Source organism: Armigeres subalbatus, chromosome 2, assembly GCF_024139115.2.
Source record: "Armigeres subalbatus isolate Guangzhou_Male chromosome 2, GZ_Asu_2, whole genome shotgun sequence".
Lineage (NCBI taxonomy): Eukaryota > Metazoa > Arthropoda > Insecta > Diptera > Culicidae > Armigeres > Armigeres subalbatus.
This window is the reverse complement of record NC_085140.1, coordinates 187,761,109-187,781,643: the sequence shown is the minus strand read 5'-3', so window position 1 is coordinate 187,781,643 and position 20,535 is coordinate 187,761,109. Positions and strand designations below refer to the sequence as shown.

Here is a 20,535-nt window from a genome sequence, read left to right as displayed (position 1 = left end):
ACGAAAAATCTCACCGAGTTGTTGCGCATTCGAACACAAATTGACGGGAAAGGGTTGGTCTGTTTTGTCATAGGTTTCTTTCGTGGTTCTGTTTGGTACGTTTTTCTATTCGAAGGGTGCAGTTGACAATTACTAATTATATGCCACGGGATCGAATTCTAATTCGACCGTAATTAGCTGCAGTTTGAAACGAATTTAAATGATTGTTAAATTGAGAATTAAATATCGTGCTAGGAATATTAATTGAACTGACTTTATTCTGAGCAAATAACGGTTATATGATGTTATATTATCCATTATACGCATAATTATCCCACGTTATGTTTCTTTCAGCTACACATATAACGGTAATGAATACGTTCTGAATCGATGTACCATCCGTAGCTCATCGGTAATCTCATTCCAAGTTAGACAAATAATTTTATATGAGCTTTGCTATGTTCCAGTACTTGTGAATATCTAAAAGCATGTTGAAACATAAATGTATTGTACGCCATCAAAACCGGAAGTATGAACACAATGCAACTCCTTTTGTATTGTGAGCTGTTTGTCCATTCAACTGACCCGTAATAGGTTATGCAAAAATTTCATTTTATTTTGGAGGAACCACGCCACAAAGCATATAAAATTAAATATATATGCATGATTCGATTCAAATTTTCCAAATGGAAACTTTTGCCACACACTATTTCGCTCGATAGTTCACATCGTTATTTTCCATCCCGAAAAAATGGGTCTCCCGCGCTGCGGGAGCACGCAATCAAAAAACATGTGTGCACAAAATCGAGAATGAAGTGTGAAAATTCTGGCCAACAAAACTACACCGGCGATGCAGTTTTCCGCCAGCTATAAATAAAACTGTGAGAAATGCAACCCAGCCGCCGCCACCGACGACGTCGTCGTCGCTGTGTAGAAATGTTGATTCATCTGACATGAACCGACTCCGAATTTTCGGTTAACATCGATGTTGGTGATTTAAGTTTTCCTCACAGATCTGCTGAAGTGAATCCTTTCTATCTGAGAGATTTCTTTCTGAATTTAATGTTCATCATCAACTTTTTCAATGACTCTACGATCCAACTGGAACTTGACCTGCTTTTCAATTTGTGTTTTATTAGCCCAGGGAGTCGAGAATATTCTAGAGACGACCGAGATTCTTCGGATTTGCAATCCTACGCCTTTGCTCGTATGCCGACTATTTTACACTACTGCCCCAAATTCGTCGTATTAAATTAGTAGTCCACTATCTCAAACGCTCAAACAACAAACACCACCGACGACGCCGCAGGGAATATTTCAACATGCAGCAGCAATCCCAACCGTGCTATAAGCTTATTTAACCTCATTTCGGATATCTGTCTAATGCCGAAAGACACAAGACACTGAAAACGATGGCTATCCCTGCTGCTGCCTCTATGCGGTGCCGGCATTCGATATTGGAATTTCATTAACTGCAGCAGCCAGTGTTTGAATCGAATATCGGTGCATTTAACCAGAAACAGTAGCTGGCAACACCACGCAAGGCAAACTTTAATGTCTGTGTTAGTTTACACAACATTTTCAGATCTACCGCCTGTGAGGAAAAACATTCCCACCGAGAAAGTTTGTTTGCATTGGGGGAATGTGTGCTCCTTGGTAATAGAACTTCGGAAAATCAATCCAACGCTTGGTAGCTGATGGAGAGAAACGACCTACGAGCTCAATCTACATTTTCTCTTATAAAAATGCCGGTTTGTCTGTGATAAAAGGTTATCATCTTATTTGAGTGAAAGACCAAAACGGTTGGTTGATGTTTGTCTATTTCAAGAGCGGAATATTTTTTTGTATAGGAATCCTTCCTTGCACAAAATATCCAGGAATGTATCCTCGAACCCACTTTTGAAAATCAGAGGATTAGTGAATTAGTATCAGGCCGCATCAGGCTCTTTGCTGAATGAAGTTTTAAATACTACCCGAATCATTTTTTTTTTATTTCCACAGTACTTCTCAGCGCTATTTGTACCTATTGACCTTGTTACGATCTTTGCTAAGACCCGTACCTTCGTTTGCGGAAGAAAAATCTGACAAGCGGTGGTAATCCTGAAGGCACACCGTTCTGGGAAAAAACTCTTAGAAGGTCACGTCTCCACGCTTAGCAATGAGCATTAATAAAAACAACGCCGATGAGATTTGAGACTTTGAATCGCCATCTCCGGATTGACAATCCTACGCCTTTGCTCGCAAGGCTACTGAAGACCCCCAAGGTCTCCCTAGTGATGATGAATCACTGGATGAGATTAAATTGAAATTTCTCAATCACTTGGATTTGCACCTAACCTGTCACCCTAAATGACCGGAACGAAATTATGACGGCGACTCTCCGAGGATGCGTGTGCACGCTGCGAAGATCTGACCAGAAGAGGTAGAGTCATGGCTTGCTGCTCGCTTCACACGCTGAGGTGTGAATCTATAAACACACGCTGCAAGAATTTTACTCATACCCCACATTTCCCTTCTTCTCTCATTAAAAACGCAAAAGAAATCTTCTAGCTTGTTTTTCTCCTGGATTATTTCAATAAGACGAAGGTGAACATCTGTTACATTTGAGGTTAACTCCATTGAAAACTGCACACTGGTTTTAATACCAGAACAATGTTTTGAACATGAGCTCCAAAACTGTGGGTCACGAAAGATAAAACGTGGTTCATACGTTCGTTCCTATTCCGTGCCACAAATCTATACAAGTTGTAAAATTAGGATCTAAGTAATGAATGGATGATTAGAGATCAACAACCCGAGTAGCACACTTGTAACATAACTGTCCAATCCAAATCCAATCCAAATCCTATCCAAATCCAATCCAAATCCAATCAAAATCCAATCCAAATCCAATCAAAATCCAATCCAAATCCAATCCAAATCCAATCCAAATGCAATCCAAATCCAATCCAAATCCAATCCAAATCCAAATCCAATCCAAATCCAATCGAAATTCGATCCAAATCCAATCCAAATCCAATCCAAATCCAAACCAAATCCAAACCAAATCCAATCCAAATCAAATCCAAATCTAATCCAAATCCAATCCAAATCCAAATCCAATCCAAATCCAATCCAGATCCAATCCAGATCCAATCCAGATTAAATCCAGATCCAACCCAAATCCAATTCAAATCCAATCCAAATCCAATCCAAATCCAATCCAAATCCAATCCAATCCAAACCAATCCAAACCAAACCAATCCAAACCAATCGAAATTCGATCCAAATCCAATCCAAACCAATCCAAACCAAACCAAATCCAAACCAATCCAAACCAATCCAACCAATCCAATCCAAATCAAATCCAAATCAAATCCAAATCCAATCCAAACCAACCAAACCAAACCAATCCAAACCAAATCCAAATCCAATCCAAATCCAATCCAAATCCAATCCAAATCCAATCCAAATCCAATCCAAATCCAAACCAAATCCAAACCAAATCCAATCCAAATCCAATCCAAATCCAATCCAAATCAAATCCAAATCAAATCCAAATTTAATCCAAATCCAATCCAAATCCAAATCCAATCCAAATCCAATCCAGATCCAATCCAGATCCAATCCAAATCCAATCCAAAGCCAATCCAAATCCAATCCAAATACAATCCAAATAAAATCCAAATCCAATCCAATTCCAATCCAAATTCAATTCAAATCCAATCCAAATCCAATCCAAATCCAATCCAAATCCAATCCAAATTCAAATCCAATCCAAATCCAATCAAAATCCAATCCAAATTCAATCCAAATCCAATCTAAATCCAATCCAAATCCAAATCCGATCCAAATCCAATCCAAATCCAATCCAATTCAAATCCAATTCAAATCCAATCCAAATCCAATCCGAATCCAATCCAAATCCAATCCAAATCCAATCCAAATCCAATCCAAATCCAAATCCAAATCCAAATCAAAATTCAAATCCAACCCAAATCCAACCCAAATTCAATCCAAATCCAATCCAAATCCAATCCAAATCCAATCCAAATCCAATCCAACCAATCCAAACCAATCCAAACCAATCCAAACCAATCCAAACCAATCCAAGTCCAATCCAAATCAATCCAAACCAATCCAAACCAATCCAAATCCAATCCAAACCAATCCAAACCAATCCAACCAATCAAACCAATCCAAACCAATCCAAACCAATCCAAACCAATCCAAACCAATCCAAACCAACCAAACCAATCCAAACCAATCCAAACCAATCCAAACCAATCCAAACCAATCCAAACCAATCCAAACCAATCCAAACCAATCCAAACCAATCCGAATCCAATCCAAACCAAATCAAACCAATCCAACCAAATCAAACCAAATCCAACCCAAATTCAATCCAACCAAACCAATCAAATCCAAACCAAAATCCAAACCAATCCAAACCAATCCAAACCAATCCAAACCAATCCAAACCAATCCAAACCAATCCAAACCAACCAAACCAATCCAAACCAATCCAAACCAATCCAAACCAATCCAAACCAATCCAAACCAATCCAAATCCAATCCAAAACCAATCCAAACCAATCCAAACCAATCCAAACCAACCAAACCAATCCAAACCAATCCAAACCAATCCAAACCAATCCAAACCAATCCAAACCAATCCAACCAATCCAAACCAATCCAAACCAATCCAAACCAATCCAAACCAATCCAAACCAATCCAAACCAATCCAAACCAATCCAAACCAATCCAAACCAATCCAACCAATCCAAACCAATCCAAACCAATCCAAATCCAATCCAAACCAATCCAAACCAATCCAAACCAAATCCAACCAATCCAAACCAATCCAAACCAATCCAAATCCAATCCAAACCAATCCAAACCAATCCAAACCAATCCAAACCAATCCAAACCAATCCAAACCAATCCAAACCAATCCAAACCAATCCAAACCAATCCAAACCAATCCAAATCCAATCCAAACCAATCCAACCAATCCAAACCAATCCAAATCCAATCCAAACCAATCCAAACCAATCCAAACCAATCCAACCAATCCAAACCAATCCAACCAATCCAAACCAATCCAACCAATCCAAACCAATCCAATCCAAACCAATCCAAATCCAATCAAACCAAATCAAATCCAATCAATCCAAACCAATCCAAATCCAATCCAAACCAATCCAAACCAATCCAAACCAATCCAAACCAATCCAAACCAATCCAAACCAATCCAAACCAATCCAAATCCAATCCAAACCAATCCAAACCAATCCAAACCAATCCAAACCAATCCAAACCAATCCAAATCCAATCCAATCCAAATCCATTCTAAATCCAATCCAAATCCAAATCCAATCCAAATCCAATCCAAATCCAATCCAAATCCAATCCAAATCCAATCCAAATCCAATTCAAATCCAATCCAAATCCAATCCAAATCCAATTCTAATCCAAAATCCAAATCCAAATCCAATCCAAATCCAATCCAAATCCAATCCAAATTCAATCCAAATCCAATCCAAATCCAATCCAAATCCAATCCAAATCCAATCCAAATCCAATCCAAATCCAATCGAAATTCGATCCAAATCCAATCCAAATTCAATCCAATCCAAATCCATTCTAAATCCAATCCAAATCCAATCCAAATCCAATTCAAATCCAATCCAAATCCAATTCAAATCCAATCCGATTTCGATTCAAATCCAATCCAAATCCAATCCAAATCTAATTCAAATCCAATCCAAATCAAAATCCAATTCAAATCCAATCCAAATCCAATCCAAATCCAATCCAAATCCAATCCAAATCCAATCCAAATCCAAATCCAAACCAAATCCAATCCAAATCCAATCCAAATCCAAATCCGATAGTTGCGGAGTGAAAAATAGGAAGTGAACATTGTGGAAAACAAAAGCGAGTGGTAAAAAGTGGGGAATGATAATAGGGATGTGAGAAACGAGATGCTGGGAAGTGAGGAGTGAGTGATGAGATTTAAGACAGAAAGAAGAAGGATGGAGGAATAAATAATATGGAAGAAATAACAAGGAAAAAGAAAAAAACGAAGAAAGGAGGATGAAGTTAGAAGGAAGAAGGAAAAGAGACGAAGGAATAACGAAAAAGGAAGGAGAATTAAGGAAAAAGATAGAAAGATGGATAGAAAGATACAAAGGGAAAGAAGGATGAAAATGAGAGAAAGTAGAAGGTGGAGGGAAGAAAGAAGAAGAAATAAGGGAAAGGATAAAGGAAAAGGAAGAAGGGAGTAAGTAGGAAGAAAGAGGGAAATAGATAAAGAAGAAGAAAAATAAAGAAGCGAAAAGTGGAATGAAGAACATTGAAAAGAATGAGGATAAATTTCATAATTTCCAATTCTCACATCTCACTTCTCATCAGTCACAATTCACTTCTCACTCCTCGGTCCTTAGTTCTTACTTCTTCTCAATTCTTGCTTCTCACATCTCACATTTCACTTCTCACCTCTCACTCCTCATTTTTCACCTCTCACTTCGTACTGCTCACTACCCACTTATCACTTCGTTTTTCTCAATTCCAACTTTTCGCTTCTTATTTTTCATTTCTCACTTCTCACTTCTCGCTTTCTTCTTCTCACTTTTCACTTCCTACTTTGACTTTTCATTTCTCATTCCTCGCTTCGAATTTTTCATTTCTCACTTCTCTCCTCTAACTTCTCACTACTCACTTCTCAATTCTTAAATCCCACTTCTCACTTACTTTTCACTACTTTCTAACGAGGAATGAAGGAATAAAGCGGAAGTAAGTAGAAGGAAACAGGAATAAGGAAGAAGAAATATAGAAAACGGTAAAGAAAAGTAAAAAAGATTAAAATGAGAGGGAATAATGAAGAAGAAACCTCACTTCTCACTTTTCAATTTCAATTTCTCACTTATTACTTTTCACTTTTTACTTCTCACTTCTTACCACTCATTCCTTCTACTTACTTCACGCTTCTCAATTTTCATTTCTCGCTTTGAATTTCTCATTTCTCATTCTTTACTTCGCATTTCTCACTACTAACTTAGCATTTCTCACTTCTCAATTCTCAGTTCCCACTTCTTAGTTTTCACTTCTCACTTTTAACTTTATACTTCTCGCTTTCCTCTTCTTTTTTTTCACTTCTCACTTTTCACTTTACATTACTCACTTTCCACTCCTCATTTCGCACTTTTCACTTCGAATTTCTCACTCCAACCTGAAACAAGTCCTAATGTGTTGTTATTTAAAAAAATGGTTGTTAAGTGTTAAATGTTCCTACTCCCACGAACACTACACTGCCCCATGAAAGGACGACTGTGATACCGTTACTCACCACCAAGGATGCCGAGAAAAACATCGAATGGGCGACTATGGGGGTGGCCAACATGTGGCGGAGTTCATGGGCGACAACAGGTCAATGGACAGAGGCTTGGGTCAACGTTCACCAAACCACCAAAACGACAAATCATTAACCTGGTTGAGGTTGATTTTGGAAAGCAAAAATTATCGTGAAAAGTAAAAAAAAGTTACTAAAGGTTTTCTACAAGTGACTGTGAGAAAGAGAAGTGAGGAAATAAGAAAAAGAAAGGTAGGAGGTAGTAGTAAGAAAGTGGGAAGCATCGTCCGGTATTTGAGGACGGACGCGACAAGGAAGAAAGAAAGTAGGATGTCAAGGAGGAAACAAAAGTGTGCACAAAATAAAGTGGGAGTATTTTCATGAGATAACTCCAGTGTTTTTCTATCGCGGAGTGTCACGAGCGTAGAGCCGATCCTGAGGCTTGTTGAAGGGGGTCTCACCAGTGCTGGGAGTAACACGGCCCTGGCCCCCAGAAAGTCACACTTGGCGCCCAACGTTAGGAAATCAATGGTCGCAGGACTATGAGATTTTCTAGATCGTAAACCATTTTCCACCGGTCTTCCAGGTGGTCATTGTGGTTTTGCAAATCACAAACCAATTTCCTACGGTCTTCCAGACGAGCCTTGTGGTTCTTCAAACCCTAAACCATTTTTCCAGCGGTCTTTCAGACGCACCACCACCATCAACCATTTTCCGACGGACTTCGAGACGCGTCTTGTGATTTCGCAAACCATAAACCATTTTCCGATGGTCTTCGAGACGCATCTTGTGATTTTGCAAACTGTAATATGCCACTCTTCACAGTTTAACCACTTGAGTTCAACTCACCTCATGAAATCAGCGACAGGATCCAAGAAGTAGGCTGGCAGGATCGCCAAAATGTGTGAGGATGCGTGTGCACGCCGCGGAGATCTTTTTGAAAAGATTATTTTAAACATAATGATGGTTCATATTAATGACAATTCTATTTTTGCTGATGAGCAATTTGGTTTTTGCCATGGACATTCAACCACTCATCAGTTATTAAGTGTTACTAATTTAATTTGACTAAACAAATCTGAAGGATATTCGACTGGAATTGCTCTTCTTGATAAAGAGAAAGAATTTAACAGAGTTCGGCATGAATGTTTGATTGTAAAACTGATGAAATTTAAGTTTCCTCTGTACATTATTTAACTGATCCAAAATTATTTATCAGATCGCTCACTGAGCATGAGCATGAGCATGATTGACCGCCCACGGTTGCTACTCTGTTATTGCCAGGTCAGCTGTAATTACACAGAGAACCAACAGATGAAGTTTGGGACTAACATCATCTTCAATGTGTAAGAACTGGTGACCCAAAAATAAGCAATACCAGCGCCGGCCGTGTCCGAATGCAGGTCAATTAAGGAATGGGTAGGAACATGTTGACGTGATACTCGCTTTGATAGAAGCCGACGAGTCATCTGCACTTCCACGAGAAATCACTGGGATGTTGGATATATGGAGTAGGTATTGTGGCAGGGTTCGTTTTGGTAAACGGTATGCAGTGTATAGCGTGTAGTTTGATCAATTTAAAACATAATCGAACGAACACTAATTATTTTAATTACTGACCGCACTAAGCAGAACAAAATTGTCGATGACCAGCCGATCTCTCTGCTAACCGCACAAAGCAGAACAACATTTTCGATGACCGGCCGATCGTTCTGCCTACTGACGCGAACTGAATCTTCACTTTCTAATTAATTTACTCACCCGCACAAAGCAGAACAACATTTCGATGATCGAGCGATCGTTCTGCTAACCGCACAGAGCAGAATAAATTATGTGATGACCGGCCGATCGTTCTGCCTACTAAATAGATCACGACTGTACGTGACCTCTGAATGCTGAACATTTGTCTTTCAAGCAACAAACAAACATGATCTAATTTTTTCACTCAATTCCGTCAGAAATTTTGATACTCCTAAATAAAAGTCTCTGAGGCATGTTTTCAAGTACAATCCAAAATTATTTATCAGATCGCTCACTGCAGGTAAACTATCAGAATTCTAAATCTGATAGATTACCTGTAAGAGCTGGTGTTCCCCAAGGCTGGGGATTACTGGGGCCCATATTGTATAACATTTTTACATCTGACTTACCTGATTTACCACCAGGGTGTCAAAAATCTTTATTTGCAGATGACACGGGCCTTTCCGCCAAAGGACGAAGCTTTCGTGTCATTTGTAGTAGATTGCAAAAAAGTTTGGATAATTTTTCCACTTACTTGCAAAAATGCGAAAATTCTCCGAACGCATCCATAAACTCAGTTTATAATTTTCCCACATAAGCCGAGAGCTTCTTATTTGAAACCTTCTAGCAGACATATTGTCACTATGAATGGGGTTCCAATTAATTGGTCAAGCGAAGTTATATACTTAGGACTTCTGTTGCATCAAAAATTAACTTTTAAAAATCACATTGAAGGCATTACAGCCAAATGTAACAAATATATTAAGTGTCTATATCCACTTCATTCATTTTTATAGAATTTCATAATAAATATATTGACGCTCATTAACGTCGATTTGATCAACTTCTATAAACTTTTCCATGTCTGCTCTCTAAACTTTGTCATCAGCTAATTGGGATTTATATGCCATTTCTGACAACTTTTGCGTCACGTTCACCATTTACATAATCGCATAATCTCGGGCGTAAAACGTAAGCAAAGCACGCTTTCATCGTTACCTTCCTATTGCTCATGGTAGCCAGCGCCATCGTCATTCCTTACAACACTTTCTATGGCAAATTTATAAACATAATCCTATTGAATAGTTTAATTCGAGATCAACAAGATCCGATCTAAGCCAACACAACGCAGTATATCAATCTCACTTTTACTGACGCGTCACAATAATGTATGTAGGCTTACTTCCCTTCCAGCTGCCCGATAGTGCAGTTTGATAGACAAATCTGTTGTGGTCAAACGAACCACCAAGTCAGCCGCCAATTGGACTGACCGAATCCATTCATTCGCTTTCCGTGGCCATACCAGCTCACCCGCCTCACCCCCAGATCAGTGGGGAACGGAGCGCTCTTGACGTGGTCCCAAAAGCTATTAAGCTGGATCATGTCTTTCTCGGATAAATATACCGGCATTTGGATTGTCGCGCCGTCCCGATTTCCTTCTGGTATCTCCCTGTACTATGGCAACTGTGTTGCTTGTTCCTCCAGTCGTTGGGCAACGAAGATCTCACAATCCCAACAGGAAAGTGTGGGTGGCAAGCAAGTGAACCGTTGCGGTCACCTTTCGAATTTTTATTGGAACAGCTCCATGTTGGAGCTCTCTAGACATATCAAAACATTTCAACAGCAATAAATATTTGATTGTTGTGGAAAAGCGGAGGATTTGGGCACGAAATGCAAGAACGTGTCGTTTGTTCGTCGAGAGCGCTCCGTGCTTGTTGCTCAACAGCAAAAAGAGCCTCTGCCAGCAGCCGGACAGAGTAGAACAGAAACGAATCCACGCTGCATGCACAACATGTTCTTCAGAAGTTGCTTGTCCGCCCGTCGCCGGTGACAACGACGACGGTGAGCCAGTTGGCCACCAACGGAGCTGATTCAATAAATATTGTGCATGTTTAGTGAAGCGAGTCGGAGAAGATGAAGCGGCACTCGTTCTTGTCAGAAGTAGAATGCCGATTCGGAATAAAGGATCGATTTACTATATCTCGTTTGGATCGAACATTCTTAAACACTTTGTATTATGTGTGATTTCAGTTTTAGACCACAAAAAGATGCATATTGGAAATGGTGAAATGGTCATCAAATTCCAGAACGTACATATCAGGATTAGCTATTTTGATTCGGTTCTTGTTCGCATAGGTACAATTATGTTGAGACGATACATTTATACTCTTTTCACATATAACGTCCTCACTTTTGCATATTATGTCGCACGCTATACAATCTTGGGTTGTATGGAAATTAAAGGAAAATTATTCCAAAGTTGGTATGCTAAACATTGTTATGTGCCTTATTACCGTCGATCTATTCTTAGAACAAAGGTACAAAGGAATGACTTTTCCTCTATTCGAAAAGTTTGACATGGATGCACAAAATACTGAACTTCAGTAGACCCAAATTCCGTACCCCACCCGGTTGGAATAAGTAGAAATGCCACCAAGCACGAAGGATTAATCAAATTTAGAAACTTTGTTCCACACGGGGCGACATTCCGAGCATAAGCAATCCCTTCTGTGCTAAAACCGCTATCCGCATCTACACGTTCGAACCCGAAACCGCAACTTTGCGACAAAGCATGTGGAGTAAACAAAGGCTCTTAATGCTTCGATAGGCTTCATCCGAACCCGAAAAATGTTCACTGAACCGGTGCCATTCGATTTTTGCACGGGCTCGTTCCGTTCCGAAGCTCATTCGCCCGATCCGACGAACAACGCACGCACTGAGGTATAATCACAAATATGTAGCTGGGGCAGGTCATGTTGTTATGACACCGCTTCATCGCATCCGACCACCGATGCTACACAGAATGACGAGCCTCCGGATCGCTTCAATTATGCATGGAAATATTCACGCACCGGCTGGTTTTTTGGTGTGTCCTGGGAGCCCATTTGTGGTTTGGCACTTTGGCACGTCCAATTTTCATCAATAGACTTGCGTAAAGGAAAATGGGGCATCATAAGCTACATTTGTGGGCATTTTATTCTGATAAGATTTATTTTTGTTTTATCCACTCTTTTCACTAGGAGTTTTTGTGGAATAGGCTTACTGCTGAACACGGAACCACAAATCAACTCGCTTTATGGTTCCATTCACTCAAATCTGCCCTTACATGGAATAGGCAACAGTAAGTAAAATTCTAGATATGAATTTTAAAAGAAAATCTTATGATATCACTAGTGTCTTCTTCTTCATTGGCATTACATCCCCCACTGGGACATTGCCGCCTCGCTGCTTAGTGTTCATTAAGCACTTCCACAGTTATTAACTGCGAGGTTTCATAGCCAAGTTACCATTTTTGCATTCGTATATCATGAGTGTTAGCCTCTTTTGAAAAAAGACCGGCACCTGGAATCGAACCCAGCCACCCTCAGCATGGCCTTGTTTTGTAGCCGCACAATGCAAACGCTGTTTTCGGAGGAATTCTTGAAGTATTTCCCATAGGAATACCTTTGAAAACCCTCGAAAGAGTTCTTGAACTAACTTCCGAAGTAATTTGAAGAAAATTCTGGAGTACTCGGATGTTTTTTTTTTTTTTTGAGAAATTTTCGCAGGAATTCTTAGAAGTATTTTTGAAGGATGCTTGTGTGATTCCCCTAGACACTTTTGGAGTCACTTCGAAGTAAATCGCTAAGGATTTTTCTTTTACTCCCGGAGAAATTAATGAAGTAATTTCTGTAGAAATTCCTGAAGTAACTCGTGGAAGAATTCCAGGACAATTTCCTAGAGGATGGCTGGGGTAATTATTGGCAGAATTTCTTAAAAGAAAATTTCATGCGAATCCTCAGAAGTAATTCCATATGGAAGACTAGCAAATATCATCGAAGAAATTGATATAGGCTTTTTTGAAAGAGGCACACTCCCCCCATAGTTATGGAACGCTTATCGACATTCAATTACTTCTATAACGCCACAAAATCAACCAATTGTAGATATTCAACATCGTTAGGATCTAAGCTTTCGATCCGCTATTTGATATCCAATCTAAAATGGGTTTGATTACAAAAAAACACAGATTAATCCACCTACAGTGAGATTTTGACCCTTCCTTAGTTAAAAAGATTTTTTTTTCCAGACTAGTATTTAAGACGAGATAAAACTACTCAGCTCCCCACGGCAATTTACCGTGAAAGTGACAAAATAATTGCCTACCCAAAGGCGGTGTCTTGGGTTGAGTGATAACTTAACGAATGATAACGTACTGTACTTCATGCTGCCTATCTATAAGGCGCTCGTCGGATTGAATAACTATTGTGATATGGTTAGCAACTATCGTAACGCTGGTTGCATATATTGTACTCGTAATTTTCAGAGACCTCAATATTAATTAATCCAGAACTAACTAAATCAGTCATTGATCTGAGCGAAACTCAATAGCGTTCAATAATAACATATATTTCACCTTATGGATGCCTAATTTGGTAAAACTAAACTTGTTCAATACCTTAAAAATGAGCGAGATTTTTATGGTAGTAAATTTCAGAATTTGCACACATACGCACACATACATGCATACAAGTGATCTATTAGTGTCTCAAAACATGCTCACATTTGCTATCTAGCTTCTACTGAAGAAATTTTTGAAATCCCTTTCAATTTTTACGTTTTTGCTTTTCTGAGAAGATTTTTTTGTACATGCTTCTATATGTTCCTCAATAAAAATCATTTGTTTCTTTGAAACAAATCAGAAAAATAGGCATAATTCCATATCATATCATTTGTTATAATTATATTTTCAATGTCAAAGTGAATTTGTTTCAAATACCATACATTTTATTTAATAATTAACGAGATTTCTTGATAGATTAATACGTAACACACCTGCGTAACGCATACAAAGTGAAATTATAGACATTTCCGAAGGAAGGGTCAAAATAATGAACTTCCAATCGATGGCAAATAACCATATTATGGAACACTTTGTGTTCAAGACGGCGGCGAATGTAAGGCCGTTTTTATGCAAATATTAGTTACAAACTAGTTCATACCTGGGAGGGAGAAACGGATCCAAAAAATGTGTGTGTCAAGCCGAGCCGAAATCAAGCTGTCAGTGTGAGCCGAAAACGAAACACTCGACAAGAAAATTTGTGAAGGCAATATAACATCAACAACACGCAAAACAAAATTTAGTCTTTTCAGGTGGCGCCTACGTTGATTGTTTTTTCTTGTTGAAAATTTCCTAGTTGCCTGACGACAGTATATATTTAATTTGATGTGTAGTATCGAGAGCTCCCTCCCAGGTTCATACCGTTCACATAATTGTTGCTTTTGATCATGGATGTTGACACAAAAAATGATTTAGAAGCTATTTATACACACTTAACTCATTTCACCGTATTCGGTAAATTTTACCGAAATCGCAACAGCAGAACAATGGAGTTAAGCAATGGAATTTTCGAACAAGGTTTGTACCTGGCTTATGTATCTTTGGTAGTCCTTTGATCCTTGGTAACACAGGGTTCGTCATTTTAACCCGGGCTTCTCCGATGATCGTCTTGCATTCCTTTATCGTTTTATCTGTAAGTCGGATTAGTCCGGGTAGTGGGTCCACTCTCAAATGCCTGTAAGGTCCTCCGTTGATTTTTGTCGTCATCTGTTCATCGTAGTCCTCTTTGTCCATTATCACCACTGCGTTTCCTTTGTCCGCCTTCATGTAGTAAACTGGTTTCTCCTTCAACTCCTTTAAAATCCTCCTCTCGTCTTTGTTCGATGTCCCATGAAGTCCTGCTTTGATGGCGTCTGCTACGATGTTTCTCACACTATTCTGATCCCGTTGATCAACATTTCGTGAAATCGCTGTCTCAGTATCCAAGATTATCTGCTCTAGGTCCGCTTTTTGGGTTGTCGCATACCCTAACCTCTTGTTGAGGTGTGATAATTGTTCCTCTGTAAACTGCTGTGTCGAACGGTTAACAACGAATCCCTCGATCATTTGTACTGTGGGGTTAGTCGTTCTACCTTCCGTCGTTGATTTCCCTCGTAGAATGGTCAATTTCTTCTTGTGCAGTCTCCTCTTCCTGTCCGCTTCACACTCTTCGGCCCGCTATACCTTCTTTAGGAATATGTCGAAAGAGTCTTGGTTCTCCTTTGCCAGCTTGAGGTGCAGGTTGTAGCACTCCAAGTTCAACCTCTCTAGCTTGGCATAGTGTCCCTTGATGACAACTTCAACAAATCCGATTCCGCCCTCTTACTGATAGATTTTGGGATGTGAGCTCCCATCTTAATCCTATGGCTGACAGGAGTCAGCCTCTCCTTTTGGCACTTCTTAAGGAAGGCCGGTCCTTAAGAATACCTGCGATCCTCCTCTTCAAATCTATAAAAGTACTACGCTCGTTCCGCTTGGATGCCATTTTGAAAAGAAAAGCTGCGATCATTTTCTTCAAGTCGAGTCAAGTACGAGACACTGAAGACGGCCTTACTGTTGAGGTCGAAATACGTATCTGTCAAGATACTATTAAGTGGTGGAATTCAATGGGATTGTATAAACTCGTCTTATGACAAGCGAAGCAAATAGTTAACCGTATCTTTTTGCCTTTTAAGCACGAATCATTTAGAAAACATCAGCAAATAACCCATTTTTAAACGTCTTTTTATTGAATTTTGCTTGGGAGCCCTGTTCGAGCTTCGCTTATACAGTATGACCCATAAAAAAATGCGACATTGTTATCAAACTTATTTTTGGGTAGAATTGAATTTTTTTAACTACTGTTATATATGTGTGTACTCGTTGGAATCTCTTCTGTCAATTGACGTAAACAAAACAGTGAGTTTCTTTTAAAAAAAAAGTCCAAAAATGTTTGCAAAAGATTTAGTTACAAGTTTGCTTGTCGCCCAAAAGTCGATAAAAGAGATAACGAAGATCGTAGGATGCCACCGGGCCACTGTTCATCGGATTAAACGTTCTCTTCTTGATGGACCACATCCACGGAAGGCAGGAAGTGGTCGTCCGCGCTCGGCACGTACTCCAAAAGTCATCAAATCCGTCAAGAGGAAAATTACATTGAATCCTATTAGATCGACCCAAAAATTGGCGAAAGCAGCTAATATCTCCAATACCTCGATGCAACGGTTGGTCAAAGATGACTTGAAGGCTTCGTCTAAGGCTAGGGTGAAGCGCCACCTGATAACGAACCGGATTAAGGAACTGTGACTTGAGAGAAGCAAGCGGCTTTCCTCCAACTTAAAAAAGAGAAAACCAATCATCGTGTTCTCTGACGAAAAATTATTCAACATAGATGCGGTGTCCAACACGCGCACTGACCGGTTTATTTCGCCGAAGAAGGTCGAGGAAGTTCCTGAGCACATAAAGTTCAAGTTTACCACCAAACACCCTGCAGGAGTTATGGTGTTCGGGGCAGTCGCATCCAATGGTTTGGCAATGCCCCCGGTATTCATCAAAGAGGATTTAAAAGTGAATACGGAGGTCTACATCGGTATCTTGAAGGACCATCTATTGCCATGGATCAAGATCAACTTTGGAAAAGACCAATTTGTAGTTTTCCAGCAGGATAGAGCGCCCTGTCAAACATCCAAGAGGACTCAAGCTTGGCTGGCTGAAAACCTTAATTTTTGGCCGAAGGAGTTTTGGCCCCCCAGCAGCCCGGACTTGAATCCACTGGATTATTCAATATGGGCCAATACTCAGGCTAAGGCATGTGAAACTTCTCATCCCAGTGTGGATGCACTCAAATCATCCATTCGCAACGCATGGACCTCAATGTCAGCGTCGTATATTACGACTGTGTGTTCCAGATTCAGACCCCGCTTGGGGCAGGTGATTAAAAATCAGGGTGGACACATTGGATAAATGTATTCAAAACATGTCAAATAAACTTGGGAAATCATAAAAAATATTTGCTTCCATAATTATTTTTTCAGGAATCACACTTATTTAAAAAACTGTCACATGTTGCATTTTTTATGGGTCATACTGTACTCCATGAATTAATTAGAAATTAAAACACTATATATGACATTCATGGGCAGCATGGACTACGTCCAAGGGCTTGACGATCCCTCCCCAGACCATCTGCGAGTTATGGCGCCTGTCTAGGATGTGGTGGGTGACAGTGGGCCCTGTTAAACCTCTATAAAAGCTGCATGTATCCGCAAGTAGGCTCCGCCAAAGCGACCGTGTGCCGCTCAAAGCGCACAAGCCCAAGTCCCGGTGTTAGGTGGGACGCTAAACAGCCCTGACACGACGGCCCTCCGGCGAGGTTTGCGCAGGCCCAATAAGCCGCATGGAAAACCAATAATTACGAACAATATAAGAGATAATGCGACTCGATATAATCGGCAAAGACCTAGGCGACGAATAAAGGATCACGATTGGAAGCTTGGAACATGGAACTGCAAGTCGCTAGGTGTCGCAGGTTGCGACAGGAGATTTGCTGGACAGGACAGAAAGTGTGGAAAAGCGGGCATCGGGCGGCTACCTTCTACCAAAGCTGTGGCACCACCAACGAGCTGGGAACCGGCTTCATAGTGCTGGGTAAGATGCGCCAACGCGTGATTGGGTGGCAGCCAATCAACGCAAGGATGTGCAAGCTGAGGATAAAAGGCCGTTTCTTCAACTATAGCATCATCAACGTGCACTGCCCACACGAAGGGAGACCCGACGACATACTGGAGCAGACATACGATGGATGCCCACTGCGGGACGTCAAAATCGTCATCGGTGACATGAACGCGCAGGTAGGAAGGGAGGAAATGTATAGACCGGTCATCGGACCGGATAGTCTGCACACCATATCGGACATGGTAGTCCGAAGCACCTTCTTTCCCCACAAAAATATCCACAAGGCCACATGGAGATCACCTAACCAAGAAACGGAAAACCAAATCGACCACGTTCTAATCGACGGTAAATTCTTCTCCGACATCACGAACGTCCGCACTTACCGCAGTGCGAATATTGAATCCGACCACTACCTCGTTGCAGTATGCCTGCGCTCAAAACTCTCGACGGTGTACAACACGCGTCGAAGTCGGACGCCGCGGCTTAACATTGGGCGGCTACAAGATGGTAGACTAGCCCAAGAATACGCGCAGCAGCTGGAAGTGGCACTTCCAACGGAAGAGCAGCTAGGTGCAGCGTCTCTTGAAGATGGCTGGAGAGATATTCGATCCACCATTGGTAGCACCGCAACCGCTACACTTGGCACGGTGCCCCCGGATCAGAGAAACGACTGGTATGACGGCGAATGTGAGCAGTTAGTGGAAGAGAAGAATGCAGCATGGGCGAGTTTGCTGCAACACCGCACGAGGGCTAACGAGGCACGATATAAACGGGCGCGGAACAGACAAAACTCGATTTTCCGGAGGAAAAAGCGCCAGCAGGAAGATCGAGACCGTGAAGAGACGGAGCAACTGTACCGCGCCAATAACACACGAAAGTTCTATGAGAAGTTAAACCGTTCACGTAAGGGCCACGTGCCACAGCCTGATATGTGCAAGGACATAAACGGGAACCTTCTTACGAACGAGCGTGAGGTGATCCAAAGGTGGCGGCAGCACTACGAAGAGCACCTGAATGGCGATGTGGCAGACAAAGATGGCGGTATGGTGATGGACCTGGGGGAACGCGCGCAGGACATAATTCTACCGGCTCCGGATCTCCAGGAAATCCAGGAGGAGATTGGCCGGCTGAAGAACAACAAAGCCCCTGGGGTTGACCAACTACCAGGAGAGCTATTTAAACACGGTGGTGAAGCACTGGCTAGAGCGCTGCACTGGGTCATTACCAAGATTGCGGAGGAGGAAGTTTTGCCGCAGGAGTGGATGGAAGGTGTCGTGTGTCCCATCTACAAAAAGGGCGATTAGCTGGATTGTAGCAACTACCGCGCAATCACATTGCCGAACGCCGCCTACAAGGTACTCTTCCAAATTTTATGCCGTCGACTAGCACCAATTGCAAGGGAGTTCGTGGGGCAGTACCAGGCGGGCGAACGCTCCACCACGGACCAGGTGTTCGCCATTCGCCAAGTACTGCAGAAATGCCGCGAATATAACGTGCCCACACATCATCTATTCATCGACTTCAAAGCCGCATATGATACAATCGATCGGGACCAGCTATGGCAGCTAATGCACGAAAACGGATTTCCGGATAAACTGACACGGTTGATCAAAGCGACGATGGATCGGGTGATGTGCGTAGTTCGAGTTTCAGGGGCATTCTCGAGTCCCTTCGAAACCCGCAGAGGGTTACGGCAAGGTGATGGTCTTTCGTGTCTGCTATTCAACATCGCTTTGGAAGGGGTAATACGAAGACCAGGGATTAACACGAGTGGTACAATTTTCAATAAGTCCGTTCCGCTATTTGGCTTCGCCGACGACATAGATGTTATGGCACGTAACTTTGAGAAAATGGAGGAAGTCCAAATTAAGACTGAAAAGGGAAGCCAAGCGGATCGGACTAGTCATCAACACGTCGAAGACGAAGTACATGATAGGAAGAGGTTCAAGAGAAGACAATGTGAGCCACCCACCGCGAGTTGGCATCGGTGGTGACGAAATCGAAGTGGTAGAAGAATTTGTGTACTTGGCCTCACTAGTGACTGCCGAAAATGATACCAGCAGAGAAATTCGGAGACACATAGTGGCTGGAAATCGTACATACTTTGGACTCCGCAAGACGCTCCGATCGAATAGAGTTCGCAGCCGTACCAGACTGACAATCTACAAAACGCGCATTAGACCGGTAGTCCTCTACGGACACGAGACCTGGACAATGCTCGTGGAGGACCAACGTGCACTCGGAGTTTTCGAAAGGAAAGTGCTGCGTACCATCTATGGTGGGGTGCAGATGGCGGACGGTACGTGGAGGAGGCGAATGAACCACGAGTTGCATCAGCTGTTGGGAGAACCATCCATCGTTCACACCGCGAAAATCGGAAGACTGCGGTGGGCCGGGCACGTAGCCAGAGTGTCGGACAATAACCCGGTGAAAATGGTTCTCAACAACGATCCGACAGGCACAAGAAGGCGAGGTGCGCAGCGGGCAAGGTGGATCGATCAGGTGGAAGATGCCTTGCGGACCCTCCGTAGACTGCGTGGTTCGCGACGTGTAGCCATGGACCGAGCCGAATGGAGAAGACTCTTATATACCGCACAGGCCACTTCGGCCTTAGTCTGAATAAATAAATAAATATGACATTATGGCAATTTTTGCAGCTTAATCGAGGGATCAAGCTCAGTTTAGGTCAAAGCTTTTCGGATTATCAATTCTAGAGATGTGACATAAGGAACACGTTCTGTTTGAACTATTTTGTTCCCTGTTGTTTATGTTCTCTTTGTCCGTGCAACGGTTAATATCAGAATTATTTTAGTGACTAACTTATTATAAACTTCCCTAGCGAAGACTGAATCTGAAATAGGTCAATTTCTAAAACGTTCGATCCACCACTCAACAGAACAAGAATCTGATTGAAACAAATGTTCAACACCCAACATCGGAAGGACGGCATTAGCGTGCCGTCAACACCCG

At 41.5% G+C, this 20,535-nt stretch overlaps 1 protein-coding gene across 3 annotated transcripts in view; it reads left to right on the top strand.

The window, feature by feature from the left end:
* Positions 1–20,535, top strand: part of LOC134211398 (uncharacterized) — a 368,779-nt gene that overhangs the window by 172,821 nt on the left and 175,423 nt on the right. The window lies entirely within an intron of this gene.